At 50.6% G+C, this 16,810-nt stretch overlaps 1 protein-coding gene across 1 annotated transcript in view; it reads left to right on the top strand.

Annotated features, from left to right (window-relative positions):
• Nucleotides 1-732: 732 nt before the first annotated feature.
• SYNPO (synaptopodin) overlaps nt 733-16,810 on the top strand; it is a 59,684-nt gene continuing 43,606 nt past the window's right edge. The window contains exon 1 of the mRNA XM_038414746.2: nt 733-853. The gene's annotated coding sequence lies outside the window, so the exon portion shown is untranslated. The remainder of the gene's footprint in view (nt 854-16,810) is intronic.

Below are 16,810 nucleotides of genomic sequence, written 5' to 3'. Positions count from 1 at the left end.
TCACCCTTCTGCCTCCTCCCCTCCCTATGGGATCAGCTGAGTGACTAGAGCTGTTGAGATCTGCAAGTCATTTGACACAGCCTCTGGAGAGTCCACCAGGGCTTTTGAGACAAATGGATGTAACAGGGAAGCTTCCTTTCCTTTGGCACCAACATTACATAGTCCCCCTGCTGCCACCACAGCCCCACTACCACCACTTGTCACGCTTTGCCTGCACTCTTTGGGTTTGGCTCACTCTGCAAGTGCCCCTGTGAGACAACCAAACTCCAACCTCTCCCTGTAATTCAATGGTCACTGTCTGTGACAGGGGCCCTTTTGCTTTGGAATTCTCCAGATCTTTTACTCTTTGGGAGCAACGTCTCTGCTAAAAGTAATCAGTCATTTGGATCAGCGGAGAACATCCCCAGAGAGCTTGGAAGGACTGTCCAGGTGAAAGAGAAACCTTGAGGTCTTTGGAAGCTGCCCGTTTTTCCTTTTCTGTTTGGATTTTGCCAGGCTCCAGATCCCTGATGGAATGCTTTCCTGGAGAGCTGGATACGGGCTGCATTTATATTCCAGTGTAAGCACTTTCATATAGGTGTCTAATGCCTTCAGTATGTCCGAAATATACCATATGCTGGAAACAAAAGGGGCTCTGTGCTATTAAAGTTTCCTCTCCCCCCCTCCCTTCCTCCCTCTCCTCCTCCCCTCTCCCCCCTTTTCACCCTGCCCTCCTCCGTTCCTGCTCAGGCAACGGAGGGAGACAGAGGAGACCCAGTTGCTCTGTGAGATGCAGGATGAAGTGGCCAGGGAAGGAAGATTCTAAGACTGGCAGTGCCCACCCTGCCTTGGGGCCCTCGCTCTCCAGAAGCAGGTAAGTGAGTAGGGTAGGGGTCGGGAGATGGCGAATACATGAGGCAGGAGGTTGAGGGTTGGCTCTGGATGAGCAGACAGAGGGTGAGGAAACCACATGGCGATCAGATGTTTTGTATTTTCCTGCTGAAGAAGGAAAGTAGGAAAGGGAGAAGGAGCAGAAGAAAGAAGGGAAAGGGAAAGAGAAAGCACAGTGTGATATCAGAGTAATAATGATACTGCGGAAACTTCTTCCATTTATAAATAGCGCCCAGCTGGTGCTACTCCTTGGAGTTCAGGTTGCAGGCTGAGGCAGGGCATTCCCTCCTGCCCCTCTAAATGCAACTGCCCGTTCCTCCCTGGCACAGCAGCTGGCTGTGAGTTGTAAACACTGTCCGTGGAGCTGGACTGTCTTAGCTGGGCTGAGGGATGCTGGCCAGGTCCAGCTTTTGGTATCCGTGTATGCGCTCAGGGCTTAGCTCTGAGGATGTGCAACTGCAAGGAGTTACCGCCTACCTACTGCAGGGAAGGATGCGTGAGCCCCCTCCTGCCCTGAACAATATCCCTTTCATTACCCAGGGGGTGGGCAATAAGGTAGAGCGATATCAGATGGTCCAGGAGAAGCCAATCAGTGTAGCCCTGGGCAGAAGGACTCTGGGTTCCGCTGTCTGAGGCCACCGGAGAAATAAAACTGACCCTGTGGGCAGGCTGGAGAGGGTGAGCTGATCCCCTTCTCCCCACCAGCTCCCCTTTCTTTTTCCTGTGGGGAACATGGTCATTTCTGTGACTACGCAGAAGGGGGGGGCTGGTAGAGAGGCCCAGCTGTCCCGTGGGGCCCACTGATCAGTCTTTGTCACTGTAAAAAATGCTCCCAGCTGCCAGTCTCTCCAGATATGGACACCCTCCCATCCAAGGAGGGTGAAGTAAATGCAGCCGATGGATTATCTGTGGCTCCTCTTCCGATGGATTATCTGTGGCTCCTCTTCCTCCCCCCCCCCCGCCAGATCTTGGATGTGTGAAGGTGTCAATATCTATCCCAACTGCGAAAGGCCCTTCCTCCCACTTCAGAATCCAGCAGAATATGTAACCTTTCCCTGGGTGCATCCAGGCTGCCAGGAGGTGTCATGTCTCTCTGGAGTGGTGGGGGGACAAAGGCAGAGGCTAGGGAAGGAGGAAAGGGAATGAGATAAAACAAGAGAATGAGAAATACCATGCGGTAGAATTGCTACTGCAATACGATGGGAGAGTCCTATCCTCCTGTCACATCACCGGACCATCACAGGCTGCCTTCAAAGGGAGATGTCTCCATTCCTTGCTGATGCCACAGGAGAGGTGGCAAAGACCATTGGGCTACCCAGTCCATCCCCTTGCTAGTGCAGGGCTCTTCCCTGCACAGCGTTCACCAGTGCTTGGTCCAGTCTTGGTTTAAATGGCTGAAGCCGTGGGGCTCCCATCACTTCCCGGGGAGTAGAAATCCTCCTTTCTTCCTTCCCCAAATCCTGAGCTGCTTCCGCAGAGACAGCACCCCTTGGCATCAGTGGGATTGGCACGTGCTCAGCGCACTTTCAGGATCTGGTCCAACAGGAGATTTGCCTGAGTAAGAGCTTCAGGGTTTGGCCCTGCTGGTTCTGTGTTGTAGGAGCATAGGATGCAGAGGCAGGGCTTCCCCTCCCCTCCTCCAAATGCAAGCGATGGAAGTGAACAGGTGAGGGATTGCAACTGCAGGTGTCACCCACATGCCCCCCTGTTGGCATTCAGCTCAGGATACTGCTACTTCCCTCCAGTGCAGAGTGGGAAATCTCAGATGGCCAGCAGGGGGCGCTGTATTGGGGACCAACAGAGGAGTTGGTAGAGGTGCTGGAAGCTCATATAAAAAGCCAAGGCAGGAAGCCGGAGCAGGGAGGGGGGAGATGGGAAAGAAATAGGTATGTAGAGAAAGCAAGACTTAGACTGGGGGCAGGCAAGTGGGATGCAGAGCCTGATGAGGCTCACTGAGGCTGGTGCTGGGGAGGAAGGCACCTCCATAGGGGCAGATAGGCAGAGAAAGTTTTAAGCCTTAGTCCTTGCTAATGCCGTCCTGGGACCACAGAACATCTATTGGTTCCTGAGGGAGCTGGAGTACATAAGGGGTATCATTCGCAGAGCTGGTCCGCCTACAGAGTGTCCTGCACGGAAGGGATTAAAGAGGGCAGGAAAGGAGGATACTAAAGAAAACAGAAAATTCAGGCGTGAACTGATAGGCAGGGGGCTGTTTGGACTGGCTTGAATATGCCCTCAGTGTGTTTCTTTCTATTGCACAGGCATTTTGCAAGAACTGGATCCAGACTGACACACACACACACAAACACACCCCCCCCGCTTGCTACAGAACTTTCAGATTCCGTACCTGACTGGACAGACGGTAAAACTGCCTTCTGCAGAGTTCTCCCCATGGTTACAAACATGTCCAGGCGTTTCTGAAACTTCCCTTTCAAGGTGAAAATATTTCATACCAGTCATCACCACCACAGCCCCCGCATCTGTCACCAAACACAATGTATTTATTTGAAATCCCTCGCATTGGCTTTGAAATGCAAGAGTATTAGATTAGATCTTGCTCTCGAAGAAGATCTGTCTCACAGGGAGATTTTGCTACTGTTAGAGCTTCACAGTCCTGCTATTAGGGTGGGCGTGCTCAGGTTGTCATGCTATCCCTCTGGCAGTGGAAACGTCTCCCGACTGCTCAGGATATGACAGTGCTCGGGAGAGCAGTAGGAAACCACCAGAGTTGCTTATTACAATGACCAGGCCAGATTGCATCATCACGCCTGTGTCACTCACAAAACGGGATATGTTCAAACTAGCTTCCCCGTTTCAAGGCTAGCGGAATGAAGCCCCCCAGGATAGTTAGTGCCTGAGAGGGAACTGGGATGAAATGGCGCTTGACTGATTTCCCATGCTGGAAGAAACGTAATTTCCATTTCTCGAGATATGGTGGGACCATCCTGTGTATAATCAGAGGGTTCACACAGCAACCTCACTATGGGCCAGATTTGGAGCTCAGGGACACACTGCAAATTCAGAGTAACTCCCTGTCTTCTCACTGAGGAACCAAGCCTGTCTGTGTATCTATCTGATCTCACCTCTGTAGTATCCCTTAGCTCCCAGAGAAGTCAATGGCCCAAATGCTGAGGTTTTTACTCACGCATTGTTTCCCAGCAATTTCAAGAGGGGCTGCCGGAGCTCTGCTCCTGCCCCTCTGGGTTTGGGTCATTGACTTCAAAGGAAGTTTGCTTGAGTAAGGACTGAGTAATGGGAGATGAAGGGACACAGCACCTAACCTGAGCACTCAGAGTCTTGCAGCAGCAGCAGGCCCTGGTTGAGGGTGACTCCTGGCTTGTTCAGGAAAGGGAGTGCTGGCCTCAAGGACCAAGATACCCATGGAGCATCTCTCAAGGTGCCATGGAAACACCTGGCTCTCAGTAATGGTTTGGCAGGATTGGGAGGTGGGTGTGCTCTCAGGGAGCTAACAGCTGGTTTCTGCTCCACCGGGAGTGCAATTGATCTGCGAGCATGTGCAGGCACTTTGGAGACACCTGCTCCAGGGGCAGTTGTTTCGACTTCCCTTGGAACATGGCCCTGAGTGCTTCCATCCAGCCATGCAGTACCTGGCATGGATGAGGAAAACCAGTTGTCTTGCTAGAGCTTTATTGGGCCCCAATCTTGTCACAGGATAGAAGTCCAGGATGGGGAGAGGACAAAGTGATGACGCAGCAAGGCGGTAAGGAGCCAGTGTGATACAAGCTGCTCTCTAGGGAGGCTCAGGGTAGGAAGGGAAGGGAAGGCCAGGAGGTCCCTAACAAAGACAGCAACCGGTAGCAGCTGCCATTGGAAGGCCAGGTTCTAGTTACACATTTAAAGTGAGGCACAATGTTGCCCTCATGCAATTTTTTCTTGGTAAGGTTCTTGGGCAATAGGCTAAACAGAGGCATTAGGCCTCCAAGGATCTCCATTCAACTCCTGTCTCTGCTGTTAAAGGGGGATAGGAATCCTTTCTCCCTCCTTGCCTATTTAGATTATCAGGTTTTCCAGGAAGGGACAGTCCCTTACCATGTGCCTAGCATGATGGGGCTCTGATCTCAGTTGAGGTTACTTGGAGTCACTATAATGCAAATAATACTGATAAAAGAGAAAAAACGCTAGAAGGTTTTGAAGTTTACTATTTGATTTTAAGGGAGAAAAGGTGGGGAAGGTAATATTGAGATAGATAGTTTTCAACAGCAATTGGGTGGTGGGATTGTGACCTCATAAGGAACTGTCAATTAGAGCTGGACGAACAATGGATTTTTCATTTATTGGCTATTTCAAAAAGTTCACGGGGGAAGGAGGAGGAACTAGTTCAGGTTGGATCGAAAGTGAAAATGTTTGGCAAATTGAAAAGTCAGAAAAAAAACTATTTCTGGTCAAACCAAACATTTTGTTGAACTAGAAAAGCACTGTTTCCTTTTGGCAATTTTTTTAATGGTTTCGAATAGTAAAATAAAATTAATGGAAATTTCAACATGAAAAGTTCTTTTGAACCAAAAAAATCAAAATGTTTAATTTCCAAAATATTAACAAAACATTCTGAATTTTTTTCCAGAAGTTTTTTTCCCCCAAATGAACCAGAATCAATATGAATTCATGTGACATATCAGTGTCTGCATTTTGTGCCAAAAAATGTTTCAGGCGAAAAATTTTGCTCAGCTCTGTTGCCAATCATCACTTTGCTGAATGCACTTACTTTGCATACTGCAGTCATGTTTAAGTCGGCGTTTCAAGTTATCTGGGTGTTTTGCATTGTTTACAGGTCATATTTCATATCTACCATGTTGCAGCTGTGAAATAGGACACATTGGTTATAATATGGCCAAAAGAGGGACTGATTTCCAGCTGCAGCGAGGATTTTAAGGACAGAGCAGAACTTTGCCAATTCTCACTGCTGATTGGGAAACCCATTGCAAGTTACTGAATATTGCCAGTTTTATTGGGAACATACGTTAAAAAACAAAGTGGAATACCACCTCACAAAACGTACTTTGCTCCTTTATTTGACATGTGGTTTGGCTTTCATTATTTATGATTCTTCATCAGATGCTAGCACACGTTCAGAAGTGTGTTTTATAAATGTCCTGAAGTCTTAGTAATGTCCGACCGCCGTACAGCATCTGCTAAATCCTTGCCGAGAAGGTTGAGTGTGTGGGCGAGCAAAGTGAGGGAGGAGGAATGGCTGTATGTGGCATTTGCGAATGTCTGTATGTACACAGCCTTGCAAAATCCTCCTCGCTCCAGCTGAGTCATTTTTTTTGGACAGGTGAGTAAAATATGAGGTTTTCTTTCTCATAAATCATCCAGCTAAGGGCAGGTGCTTGAGTTGATAAATTTTGCAAGGCTGTATGTTGCAAAACTCCCATTTCTCCCTCTATATCAGATATATGTTGAGTCACAAAGTTCAGATCCTAAAGAGAGTCCAAACTTCCGCATATTTCATTGGTGCCCAGATCTGGCATTCTGCTTTGGCTCAAAATAGAGTTCAGCTCGAGTCACAGGATTTGGCTCCAGAGCTGAACTTCCCCAGCATTTGGGAGTCGGGAGCAAACCAGTGCCCTGATTTGAGCCCATCTCAGTCATAAACACACACAATGTACCTATTATAGTTTTCATAACAGTAGGACGTGAGTTCTAGTCCAAGCTCTGCCACTGACCTGCTGTGGGACCAAGGGCAAGTCACTTAGCTTCTTTGTGTCTTTGTTTTCACTCTGCCCCTTTGTGTGTCTTGTTTCCTTAGTCTGGAAGCTCCTGAGGGCAGGGACTCTCTCGCTATGTGTCTTTACAGTGCCTTGCATAATCTGGGTTGGGTTTAGGAGTGAAATTCTCTCTTGGGCAGAAGACTAGCACCACGGCGATGCAAGATTTAAACTCCACTTTAGCTCTGAGAGGGTAAGCGAGGGCACTCAGGGTGCATCTCCACAAAAATAAAAGCCCCGTGGCTAGCCCGGGTCAGCTGACTGGGGCTCTGGGGCTGAAAAATCAGTGTGTAGACATTGGGGCTTAGGCTGGAGCCTGGGAGGGTGGTGGGTCTGGGATGCTATTGAGGGGTTACTTAGTCAGAGTGGCCTATATGCATGTGAGGGATCATGGGAGGAAGGAGCCTCTTGTCGCAAAATACAAAGTAGCTGCCCTCTTCCCGCTGCAGGGCAGAGCTGCACAAAGTGCCCAGGGAGAACAATGGGAGCAGCTCTCGCACCGGGAGGGGAACCTGTGCATGGGGCACCCCCCGCCCTCCCAGTGTCACTCCTACCCCTTCTCCCCATCAGCCTTTTCTTAATCACCTCCAGGCCAAGTGCCCAAGTCAGCAGAGGGAGCTACCCCGGATCAGCCAGCGCCAGGAAGCCACTGGGTCCATACCCCTAGCTGAGTGCTCAGGAGACTCATGATCTCACAACCATCGGGGCCAGCAGAGGCAGTTGCCACTGGGCTGTGGGGAGTAGCTGCAGTCAGGCCCCAAGAGGCCTTAGCACTTTGGTGAGGATCCAATTTCTCCTTTCACTCAACTAACTGCATCCCAGGGAGTCCTGAGGTGGGGGAGGAAAGGACAAAGGACAAAGCCTCACAGCAATGTGGGGCTGGGTTGGAGCCCACAGGCCTGGAAGCTCCTGCAGTGAAGCAGTGGGTGGAGGGGGCAAGAGGGGAATGACGTTTAAACGGATAATCTTCCCACCCCCCACTATCCGCCCCAATTTTTGCAGCGTCTCCTCAGCTCCGTTCCGGTGCAAAGGTAATCAAAAGGATGCCGCCCGGTGCTAACAAGACACCTGCCAAACAGCCCCACTCCAGCTGCTTGCTGTTCTCCTGACCCCCATCCCCAAACCCCAACCTACCATGCTTCAGATGGTGCAAGGCGGGGCAGGGGTCTTCCTAGGTGTTGGTGGTTTGCCCAGTGCAGCACCGGTGCCCCCCCACCCTCAGGAAGTGGGAGGTTGCGGTGTCCCCGCTGCGAGGAACGCACTGAGGACAGGAGCTCTGGAATGTTTTTTCCATCCTGGTTTCCTCCAAGGTAGTAAATCAGCCACGGGAGACGGTTGGTTTTTTTCATATTGCATCAAACACTGCAGAGGGCAGAGCGCTGACATCAGGGTCTCGGGCAGGCTGTCGGGGCCAGGTTGGCCCTGCCCATTCACTGGGACCACAGCAAGCCAGGGAGAAAGAATAAAATCGCCACGGGCCAGGCAGGTCCCACAGTCTCTGCCTGAGGGCACTTAAGGATCCCCCTGTCCCACGCTGGAATGGGGTATCCTAGAGACACCCTCACCCCATCCCACACTAGCAGGGCAGGGGCTTTCCTAGAGATACCCCCATCCCTTGCTGGGAGAGGGCTGTCCCAGAGACGAGGTCCTACAGGGAGGGAACTGGCCAGTCTCCCACTAGGGAGGGAACTGTCTCAGTATTCCCTGTGCTGGGAATGTCTTGTCTCCCCTGCTAGCCCCCTGGGCCCCCAGTGTCTCGGCCCCACGCTCTCAGTGGAGCACAGCTGGCCCATTCTCATTGTGCGCTAGGAGGCATTAGCGGGACAAGGAGAAGGCCAAGAGCTGGGCAGGTTTATCCCGAGAAGGAAGCTTTGGCCAGCTGTCCAGCTCGCAGTCTTTGCAATGCCCCACCGCGGCAGGCAGCATTTCAACCCGTCTTGACCGGGCCCCCGGGAACACAGGGAGAGGTGGGCATCTGATATGAGGTCGCAACAGATGGAAGGCGTCTGGGCACAGGGCTGCAGCATCAGTGCTGGCTTTGCCCCAAACTGCACTCAGTTACAGCTATACCTGGAATGGCATCTGGGGAGATCAGCTGGTCCACTTAAAGGAACACTGTCCCCATTTCTGGGCCAGCATTGCCCCTTCCTAGCTTCTAGTGAGGTAATGCACTTTCCTTTGGCTGGCCAGCTGTTCAGCTCAGGGGCTGCCTTTGCTTTCCCAGGAGGTTCTGGTTCATTTGCTAGCTGGTCTGTGAGAACCGTGGCCAGAGGAAATCAACAACTCAGCCAAAGACACAGAAGACGCCAGTGACCCAGCTGGAATTAAACTCCAAGACCCTCTGGTTGCCGGGATCTTTTGTTTGAGCCATTGCCTCCCCCACGGTTCATTGGTGTATCAGACCTGGGACTTGCCCCAGGAAGGTTGGGGGAGGAGAGGAAGCAACCTGGCCACTTTGCCTTTCTCTCATTTTGCTGACAGCCTGTTGCAGAACCCAGTAACAAAGTCTCCAGTTTGCATCAAACAGGCCCCGCAGCCCTTGCGCCTGGAGTCCTAGCGGGTCGCCCCCCCTCTCATTGTGCTCTTGAGCCATCTCTTTGGAGGATGGCTCCCGCTTGGTATGTTGGTTCCATTTTGGAGTGGCCGATCTTCACCCCAATGCAAGTGGGGTGTGGGAGGGAGCAATTCCCTCACCCTGAACTCCAGCCTGGGCTGGTCTCCGAGATTCCCACAGCTTGGGATTTCTGAGCAAGAGAGGTGCTCCAAGTGCCACAGTGCTGGGCGCACGGCTACTGGCGCAGACAGAAGGATGAGAATTCCCGGATTGATAGCTGCTGGGCTATTTTAGAAAGGGATGGTCTGACCTTGTGATTCGAGCTGGGGACTGGGTCCCTTCCACTGGTGTGCAGCGTGACCTTGGGTGAGTAACTTGATACCGCTTTGTTCTTGTACAGCGCCTTCCCTGTGAGGATCTCAGCATGGTATCCCAACGGGACTGAATCAGGTTGCACAAGACCCTTCTGAGGATGACAGGACAGTTCCATTCTCTTTGTTTTACAGATTCAGAAAAGGAGTCACAGAGAAGTGACTTAATAGGAAGGCAGAGCAGGGACCCAGATGCCAGTCTCCTGGCCCCAGGGTCTAGGCCTTAACCACTAAAGAGAACACCCTTCTGTTCTCTCTCTGCACTTCATCTAACACATTTGCAATACAAAGGACATTAGTCCCATCCTCCCTGCGACCTAGTAATGCTTCTCGTTTGTAAAGAGGTTGGAGATCCTTGGATGAAAGGTGCTAAATCCAATAGGCGTCAGCAGATGGACAGTGCATTCCTGTAGCTGGTTTATGGGACCCAGCCTGCGGAGGGCCACAAGGGGGGAAGATGCGCCCCTTAGCTGCTGGACACAATGGCGGGCTCCTTTAGGAGCAATATAGGCACTGGACCCTGTCTTGACCCGGATAATCTCACCCCCAGTGTGAGAGCCAGACCCCTCAAGGCCTTGTTCATCATCAGCCAACCATTCTGTCTCCCCAAAATCAACCTCTCCTGGCCCCGGCGCAGCTGGTGTTTGGAACTTAGGGATAATCTTCCTGAAGCCCTGCTCTCTGTGGTGGGCTACCTGGAGCTGAGTGGCAAAGGAAATCAAGGCAGCATGGCTCCATCGGGCCTTTGCTGCCAGGAGAGGGAGGAGGGACACAGGAGGTATTATGGAGGCACAGAGTTAATGCAGAGGTGGGTGCCCTGAGATCTGAGGGCTCTTGGGGGGATCTGCCAGCCCCCGCCAGCCCTACAAGCTGGCAGCCAAACTCAGCCACTCCTGACGGAGCAAGGGGTAGGCAATTTTGGCAGTGCCAACTTACGCCCGCCAATTCCTGTGCCCTCTGCAGGAGGGACCCACGCTGTGGGGCTATTCAGCCCTGAACACTTCATGCCATTCCTGTCACCTGCTGGCTGTCACAGGGGTGTCACAAGGGTGAGCCTGATGACACTCACTGAGCGCTTTGCAGATGTGCCCCTTAGCTCCTGGGCACATTATGGCCACTTTTAGGAGCAATGTATGGACCCCTCGAAGCCTTGTCCATCGCCAGACGGCCACTCCAGCCTCCCTCAAAACATCCTGAGTCATGAACGCGGCCCAAGCCAGCCTCCCTCCTGGAAGGTTGGAGGGCCGAGTGAGGCTGGGGGTGGCTTGGACACGTCGAGCTGTGCTGGCAAGCCGCGTGCTTTCCCCCAACAGATGGGACTGTCATACGGGAGGCTCTCGTCAGGCCCCTCTCACTGGGATTGGCAGCACGAATGCCGCCAGCGCCTGCCAAAAATGTTTGTGTAGGAGGCGCAACGTTCACTTGAGTTTTCCCTTTTGCGGGGGTGGCCGGAGGGGGTGGGGGGATGGAGTTTGCTCGGGATCAGATGCAGTGGAGTCGGAAGGGAAATAGACCATGGAGAGGAAGATTGTTTCCCCATCAGTTTTTATCAGTAAATGGCTCCCCCCCTGCCCTGGCACAAGTTTAAAACTTGAACTTTTCTTACCGAAGCCAAAGCCTATTCTCTTAGGGCCCCGCTCCGACCAAGTGTTGACTAGATGTGGAAGGCACTCAGTGCCTCTTCGTCCCAGATCCAGAAGGGTGAGAACACGAAGGCGGAAGAAATGAACCCCAGAGAGAGATCCTGTCCATGACCTTGGAAAGTCAGGCCATTTGTTTAGATGGCTAAGGATAGTGTGAGGGACCTAACTTTCGCCATCCAGCTTTGAAAACTTTGGCCCCGACAGCCTGATTCCCAACCCAGCATCTTAACGAAAAACCAGCCTTGTTCCTGGCCTGTCCCTGCAGGCAACGGGAGTGTTGTGGGACCATAATCTCATTCTGGCAGAGACAGTACAAAGGACAGATCATACCAGTACTTTGTGCATCTTTAACCCTTAGCTCCGATGGCTGCTGACAGGGCATCTGCAGTGTGGATTGCCAGGGAGCGATGGGGCGGATAGTCTTTGCGTACCCTGCTGCTGATCGGTGTAAGTCCCTGCTCGGAAAGATGTACACACACTAGACCTGCTTGAGCAAGCCTGCCACAAGTAACAGGGTGGCAGCTCATGCGAGCCTCTTGAGTGCCCCTCCATCCGAGACCCTCGGTATGAATACGGGCAGCAGCGCCCATACTGCCATGGCAGCTGCTTTAGTCACTAGCTCAGGCAGAGCTGGCAGGGTGAGCATGTCTACCCAAGCTGGGAGTTGCACCGGCTGTGTAGATGTACCCTCAGCCAGTAAATATTAGCCTCTGAAGTTGGTAAGTCACAAGGTCACCCATTAATTACCCTGCCCATACAGGGAGTATTATTATTGCTATTTATTTGATTGTTTCTGTAATGCCACAGGCAGAGGTGAAAGTAAGCCGGTCCGGTTCGGTACAGTGTACTGGCAGGAGCGGGTACATCGCTGACACTACCGGCTTCCCCAGGCTGGTTATTTAAAGGGCCCGGGGCTCCCAGCCACTGCTACTGCAGCCAGAGCCCTGGGCCCTTTAAATCTCAATTTAAAGGGTCCAGGGATTCCTCTTCTGGTTGAGGTCCCACCCCTTCCTGTTGAGGCCCTGCTCCCCTGTATAGGACTCCGGTGTACCGGTAAGTCCTTTAAGTTACTTTCACCCCTGGCCATAGGTGAGCATGGGAGTGGAGATGTGGCCTAGCCAGAAGCGCCTTAATTGGCACAAGTTATGCCCCTTGCCTGATCAGTGTCCATGGGGATTGGACAGGGGGCCTGGCTTAGAGGCCCCTGTGGGTGGAGCCCCTGGGGTGTGGAGGATGGCTGGGCCAGGAGCTCCTAAGGTGGCACTGGGAGCCTTGGGGTGAGTGTGGGAACCTGGCCAATTTGGAAAGAGAAGTCCCTCCCTTAAGAAGTCTGTGACCTAGAGGCCCATCCCTACGTGCTTCACTAACCCATGCAGCCTGTACAAACCTGAAACAGTCCATACAGCTTATAGGATCAGGCACTAAATAGACAGAGGAGGACCAGCAAAAGGGGATTCTCAAGGGGACAGTTCTCTCAGAACTGGGTGACTGGGCAACAAAATGGCAGATGAAATTCAATGTTGATAAATGCAAAGTAATGCACGTTGGAAAACATAATCCCAACTATACATATAAAATGATGGGGTCTAAATTAGCTGTTACCACTCAAGAGAGAGAACTGGGAGTCATTGTGGAGAGCTCTCTGAAGACATCCACTCAATGTGCAATGACAATCCAAAACGCAAACAGAATGTTGGGAGTCATTAGGAAAGGGATCAATAATAAGACAGAAAATATCATGTTGCCTCAATATTAATCCCACATCTTGAATACTGCGTGCAGGTGTGGTCACCCCATCTCAAAAAAGATATATTGGAATTGGAAAAGGTTCAGAGAAGGGCAACAAAAATGATTAGGAGTATGGAACAGCTGCCCTGTGAAGAGAGATTAATAAGATTGGGACTTTTCAGCTTGGAAAAGAGACGACTAAGGGGGGATATGATAAAGGTCTATAAAATCATGACTGGTGTAGAGAAAGTAAATAAGGGAGTATTATTTACTCCTTCTCATAACACAAGAACTAGGGGTCACCAAATGAAATTAATAGGCAGCAGGTTTAAAACAAACAAAAGGAAGTATTTCTTCACATGACGCACAATCAGCCTGTGGGAACTCCTTGCCAGAGGATGTTGTGAAGGCCAAGACTATAACAGGGTTCAAAAAAGAGCTAGATAAGTTCATGGAGGATAGGTCCATCAATGGCTATTACCCAGGATAGGCAGGGATGGTGTCCCTAGCCTCTGTTTGCCAGAAACTGGGAATGGGTGATAGGGGATGGATCACTTGATGATTCCCTGTTCTGTTCATTCCCTCTGGGGCACCTGGCATTGGTCATTGTCGGAAGACAGGATACGGACAAGATGGATATGGACAATTTGGTCTGACCCTGTCTGGCTCTTCTTATCTTATGATGTAGATGGAATTCCCAGCTGCAGTTAAGGGAAATTTGCTATGTAAACCTATAGTTACAATCCAGGTACGAAAAACCCTATTCTCTGGCAGCTCAGCCCAGCCCCAAATTGGATCTGGACCGTTAAAGTTTAATTAGTTGTGTTCCTTGGATAAGTCACTGACCTGCACTTAAATATCTGAGAGGGCCACTGACTGACACAGAAGCTGAAAACGAGCACTAGCCCCTTGTCTCAGGTTGGGCAGCCAGAGATCCTGATTTTATAGGGTCAGTCCCGATATTTGGGGCTTTTTCTTATATAGGCACCTATTACCCCCTCCCCCCCGCCCTGCCTCATCCCGATTTTTCACACTTGCTCTCTGGTCATCCCCAGTCTCAGGTCTCTTGTAAATGCCACTGAACGGCAAATGAAATGGAGGATTTGCCCTCCTGGCTCTATGCTTTGCTCAGTTCTTCCTATTGCTCTGCCCAGGGGCTTTGTGCAGAGAGGGCCCAGCTAATTCTATGTACACTCCGCCCTGCAGTGCAGCATGGGCAACAGGCAGCAGCCATTAGGTGGCATTCTCAAGGAAGGTTGTGGCCCATTTGTGTTCAGATGTTCTAGTCAGTCTTTGTGGATCAGTACAGTCTGTTTCTAGCAATCAGATCAGAGCCGCAGCTCGTCTTGAAGGAGCGAAGGGATACTGGAGCCTCCCTTGTTTTTGAGCAGTGGGAAGAGCAGCAAGAGTCTCCTTTGCTCATGGCCCAAGCTGAACCCCACTCGCTGTGTCAATGGAGATTGCACTGTGCAACACATTTGGTCACAGATGGCTGGCTGCATGCACAGGTAGAGTACAAAAGCTACAACTTATCGCCTTACTTAGGAGTTCTTAGCAAGCTCCGTGGTAGCTGGTGCCTATGTTAAACAACGAAAATAATTAATTTATAGTGGCTACAAATAAAATCAGGGCAACTATTTTTCTTGTTGGCCAGCCAGACCTGGGAGATGCGAGTGATCCATGGACAAGTCAAGTTAAATATTCTTTTCCTACGCAGGTTACCAGTTCAGGCTAGATTCTGCTGGCATTACCCATGTTGAGAGGCTCCTGCCTGCATCAGTAGCCCTGCTGAAATCAGCAGAGCAACTCACTGTAAGGTACTTCTCATCATCAGTAATGACACCGGATCCTGCCCCTACGTGAAGAGTATTTGCTGGGGAACGTGCATAAGTGGGCACAATTTTGTTGTGAATATTTGCATGTGAAAAATCTTCTCAATTTCATTTCAGGCCATTTTGCACCCACCAGAATTTTTGTTCCTTGTGAAACCCCTCTTGTGAAACAAGTGGTTTTGTTTTGAAATGTTGTGGAAATTTACATTTCTGTGTGCAAATTGGTCTCAGCCCAAAGGGAAATTGGAAATTTGAAGGCATGAAGAACGCTGAAGTTTCTGCTCAAAAACAGGACGCACCTTTGAATGAAGGTTTTCAGACTGATATGGGTTCTCATGGAAGCTCATGGGGGAAAAAAGGATTGAGTGAGACAGCACAGATTATTCATGTGTTTCATGCTGACATATTGCCATGATGACTAGTCCATTAATGAAATCTTCTAGTGATGGGAGGGAGGGAGGAAAAAGATTCTGAAAGAGAACCCTCTGTGGATAGTTGTCATACAGCCAACTGAGCAGTTGAGCCGAGGATGATTTCTCTTTGCACATATTTCAGATAAACCAGAGGCATAGAGCCTTCTTCAGATGACAAGAGGCAGGTCCAGGTGGCTCAAGAGACATCAGGTGGCTTGCAGCATGTCCCAGTTAAGATATAAATGACCTTCAACATATAATGGACATAGGCATAGATAAATTGTAAGGTCTTTGGGGCAGGGGCCGTCTTTTTATTCTGTGTGTGTACAGTAGGGGGTCTGCGGACCTACTATAATCCCAGTTAGGCAGAGGTCTCTGAATGGCAGTGCACTAAGGAATGACACTTAAGTACCATCGGGCTGTGATATAAGCACAGGGCTTTCGGATTTTACGTTATTAAATAGATCAAAGTTAAATAGATCAAAAGAGACTCCCTCCAGGGGCATTTCCCCCGATTTGGTCTCTGCTGTTACACACACAACAGCTGCCCCACACGTTCTGTTACCCTTCTCCTTTAACTGACACACTGTGCTATTGTTCACACATATTCTCCACTCATGCTATTGCTCAGCACAAGGAGAGGGAAGCAGCTATGACCCTGTCCATGCTTGCGCTGAAACCATGTTAGTCAATCCATATTTCAATATGGCCTGGTTTAGCCGCGTGCTACCCAAGGGAGTCAATGGGAGTTTTGTCATTAGCTAGTCGGAGTGGGATCGAGTGCACCGCTGCTGTTCCTTGTCTGGCATGACCAGACATCAGCCAAGTTGGATGCTATTTCACCAAACCATGCAAACAGCCTGAAAGGTAGCTTCAAAGGAGCCTTCCCACCACAGCAAGACTGACCCTCACATCATGGACACCCCCTTCCACACCAAACCTCCACCTGAAACAAACAGTCAGACCAAACTGTAACCCAGACAGAGAGGAACCCTGGAAAAGGAGCAATGCCACAGACTCTATGAAGCCCACTAGGGTCTTTGCTATTGCTATGGGCGCCCAGACACGATGCTGAAAGGTGGCAGGAAAAACTCCTTAGACAGATAACATGGCTCATCTGTCTCTGCTCTAGCCAGGGATCCCAGGTTAACACTGGGTTAGAAAGAACTCCCACAACTCTTGCTATTATGGATTCAGTAACATGGCCAGAGGACCTAGACCAGTTTGAAATATTAACACGTCCTAGCTGGGGCCCTCACTGGAGGGATTTTATATGGTACAGACAGAAATCTCCTCTCCCCTGTCCCACGCTGAGTGGCCCCCATATGGTACAGTCAGGAATAGAGGTTCTTCCCCTGGCTTCCAGCCAGGCCCAATGCAGAGCCCCAGGTCAGCCTTCCCTCTTTGCCCGGTGAATTCCTTTCTGTTCTATTCCCCTTGAGGCAATTAGCCCAGGGATGTAACTGGACAGGGAGTGGAGGGAGCTGGCACTAATGCTGCCATCACAGAATGTGTGGAATTTATCAATGGTTTTGAGTCATCAATAGAACCCCATTCAGGGCTTTGTCATCTCATCCTCAAAAAACCCACAAGGGATGAATGTGATGAATAAGAGAACTAGTACAGGCCCTGGCAGAGGAGTGGAATTAACACTTTCCTTGCATGGCAGTGAG

The sequence above is a fragment of the Dermochelys coriacea genome, chromosome 8 (assembly GCF_009764565.3).
Source record: "Dermochelys coriacea isolate rDerCor1 chromosome 8, rDerCor1.pri.v4, whole genome shotgun sequence".
NCBI classification, from domain to species: Eukaryota; Metazoa; Chordata; order Testudines; family Dermochelyidae; genus Dermochelys; species Dermochelys coriacea.
Note: the sequence above shows the minus strand (reverse complement) of the source record. Positions and strands in the feature narration are given on the sequence as shown.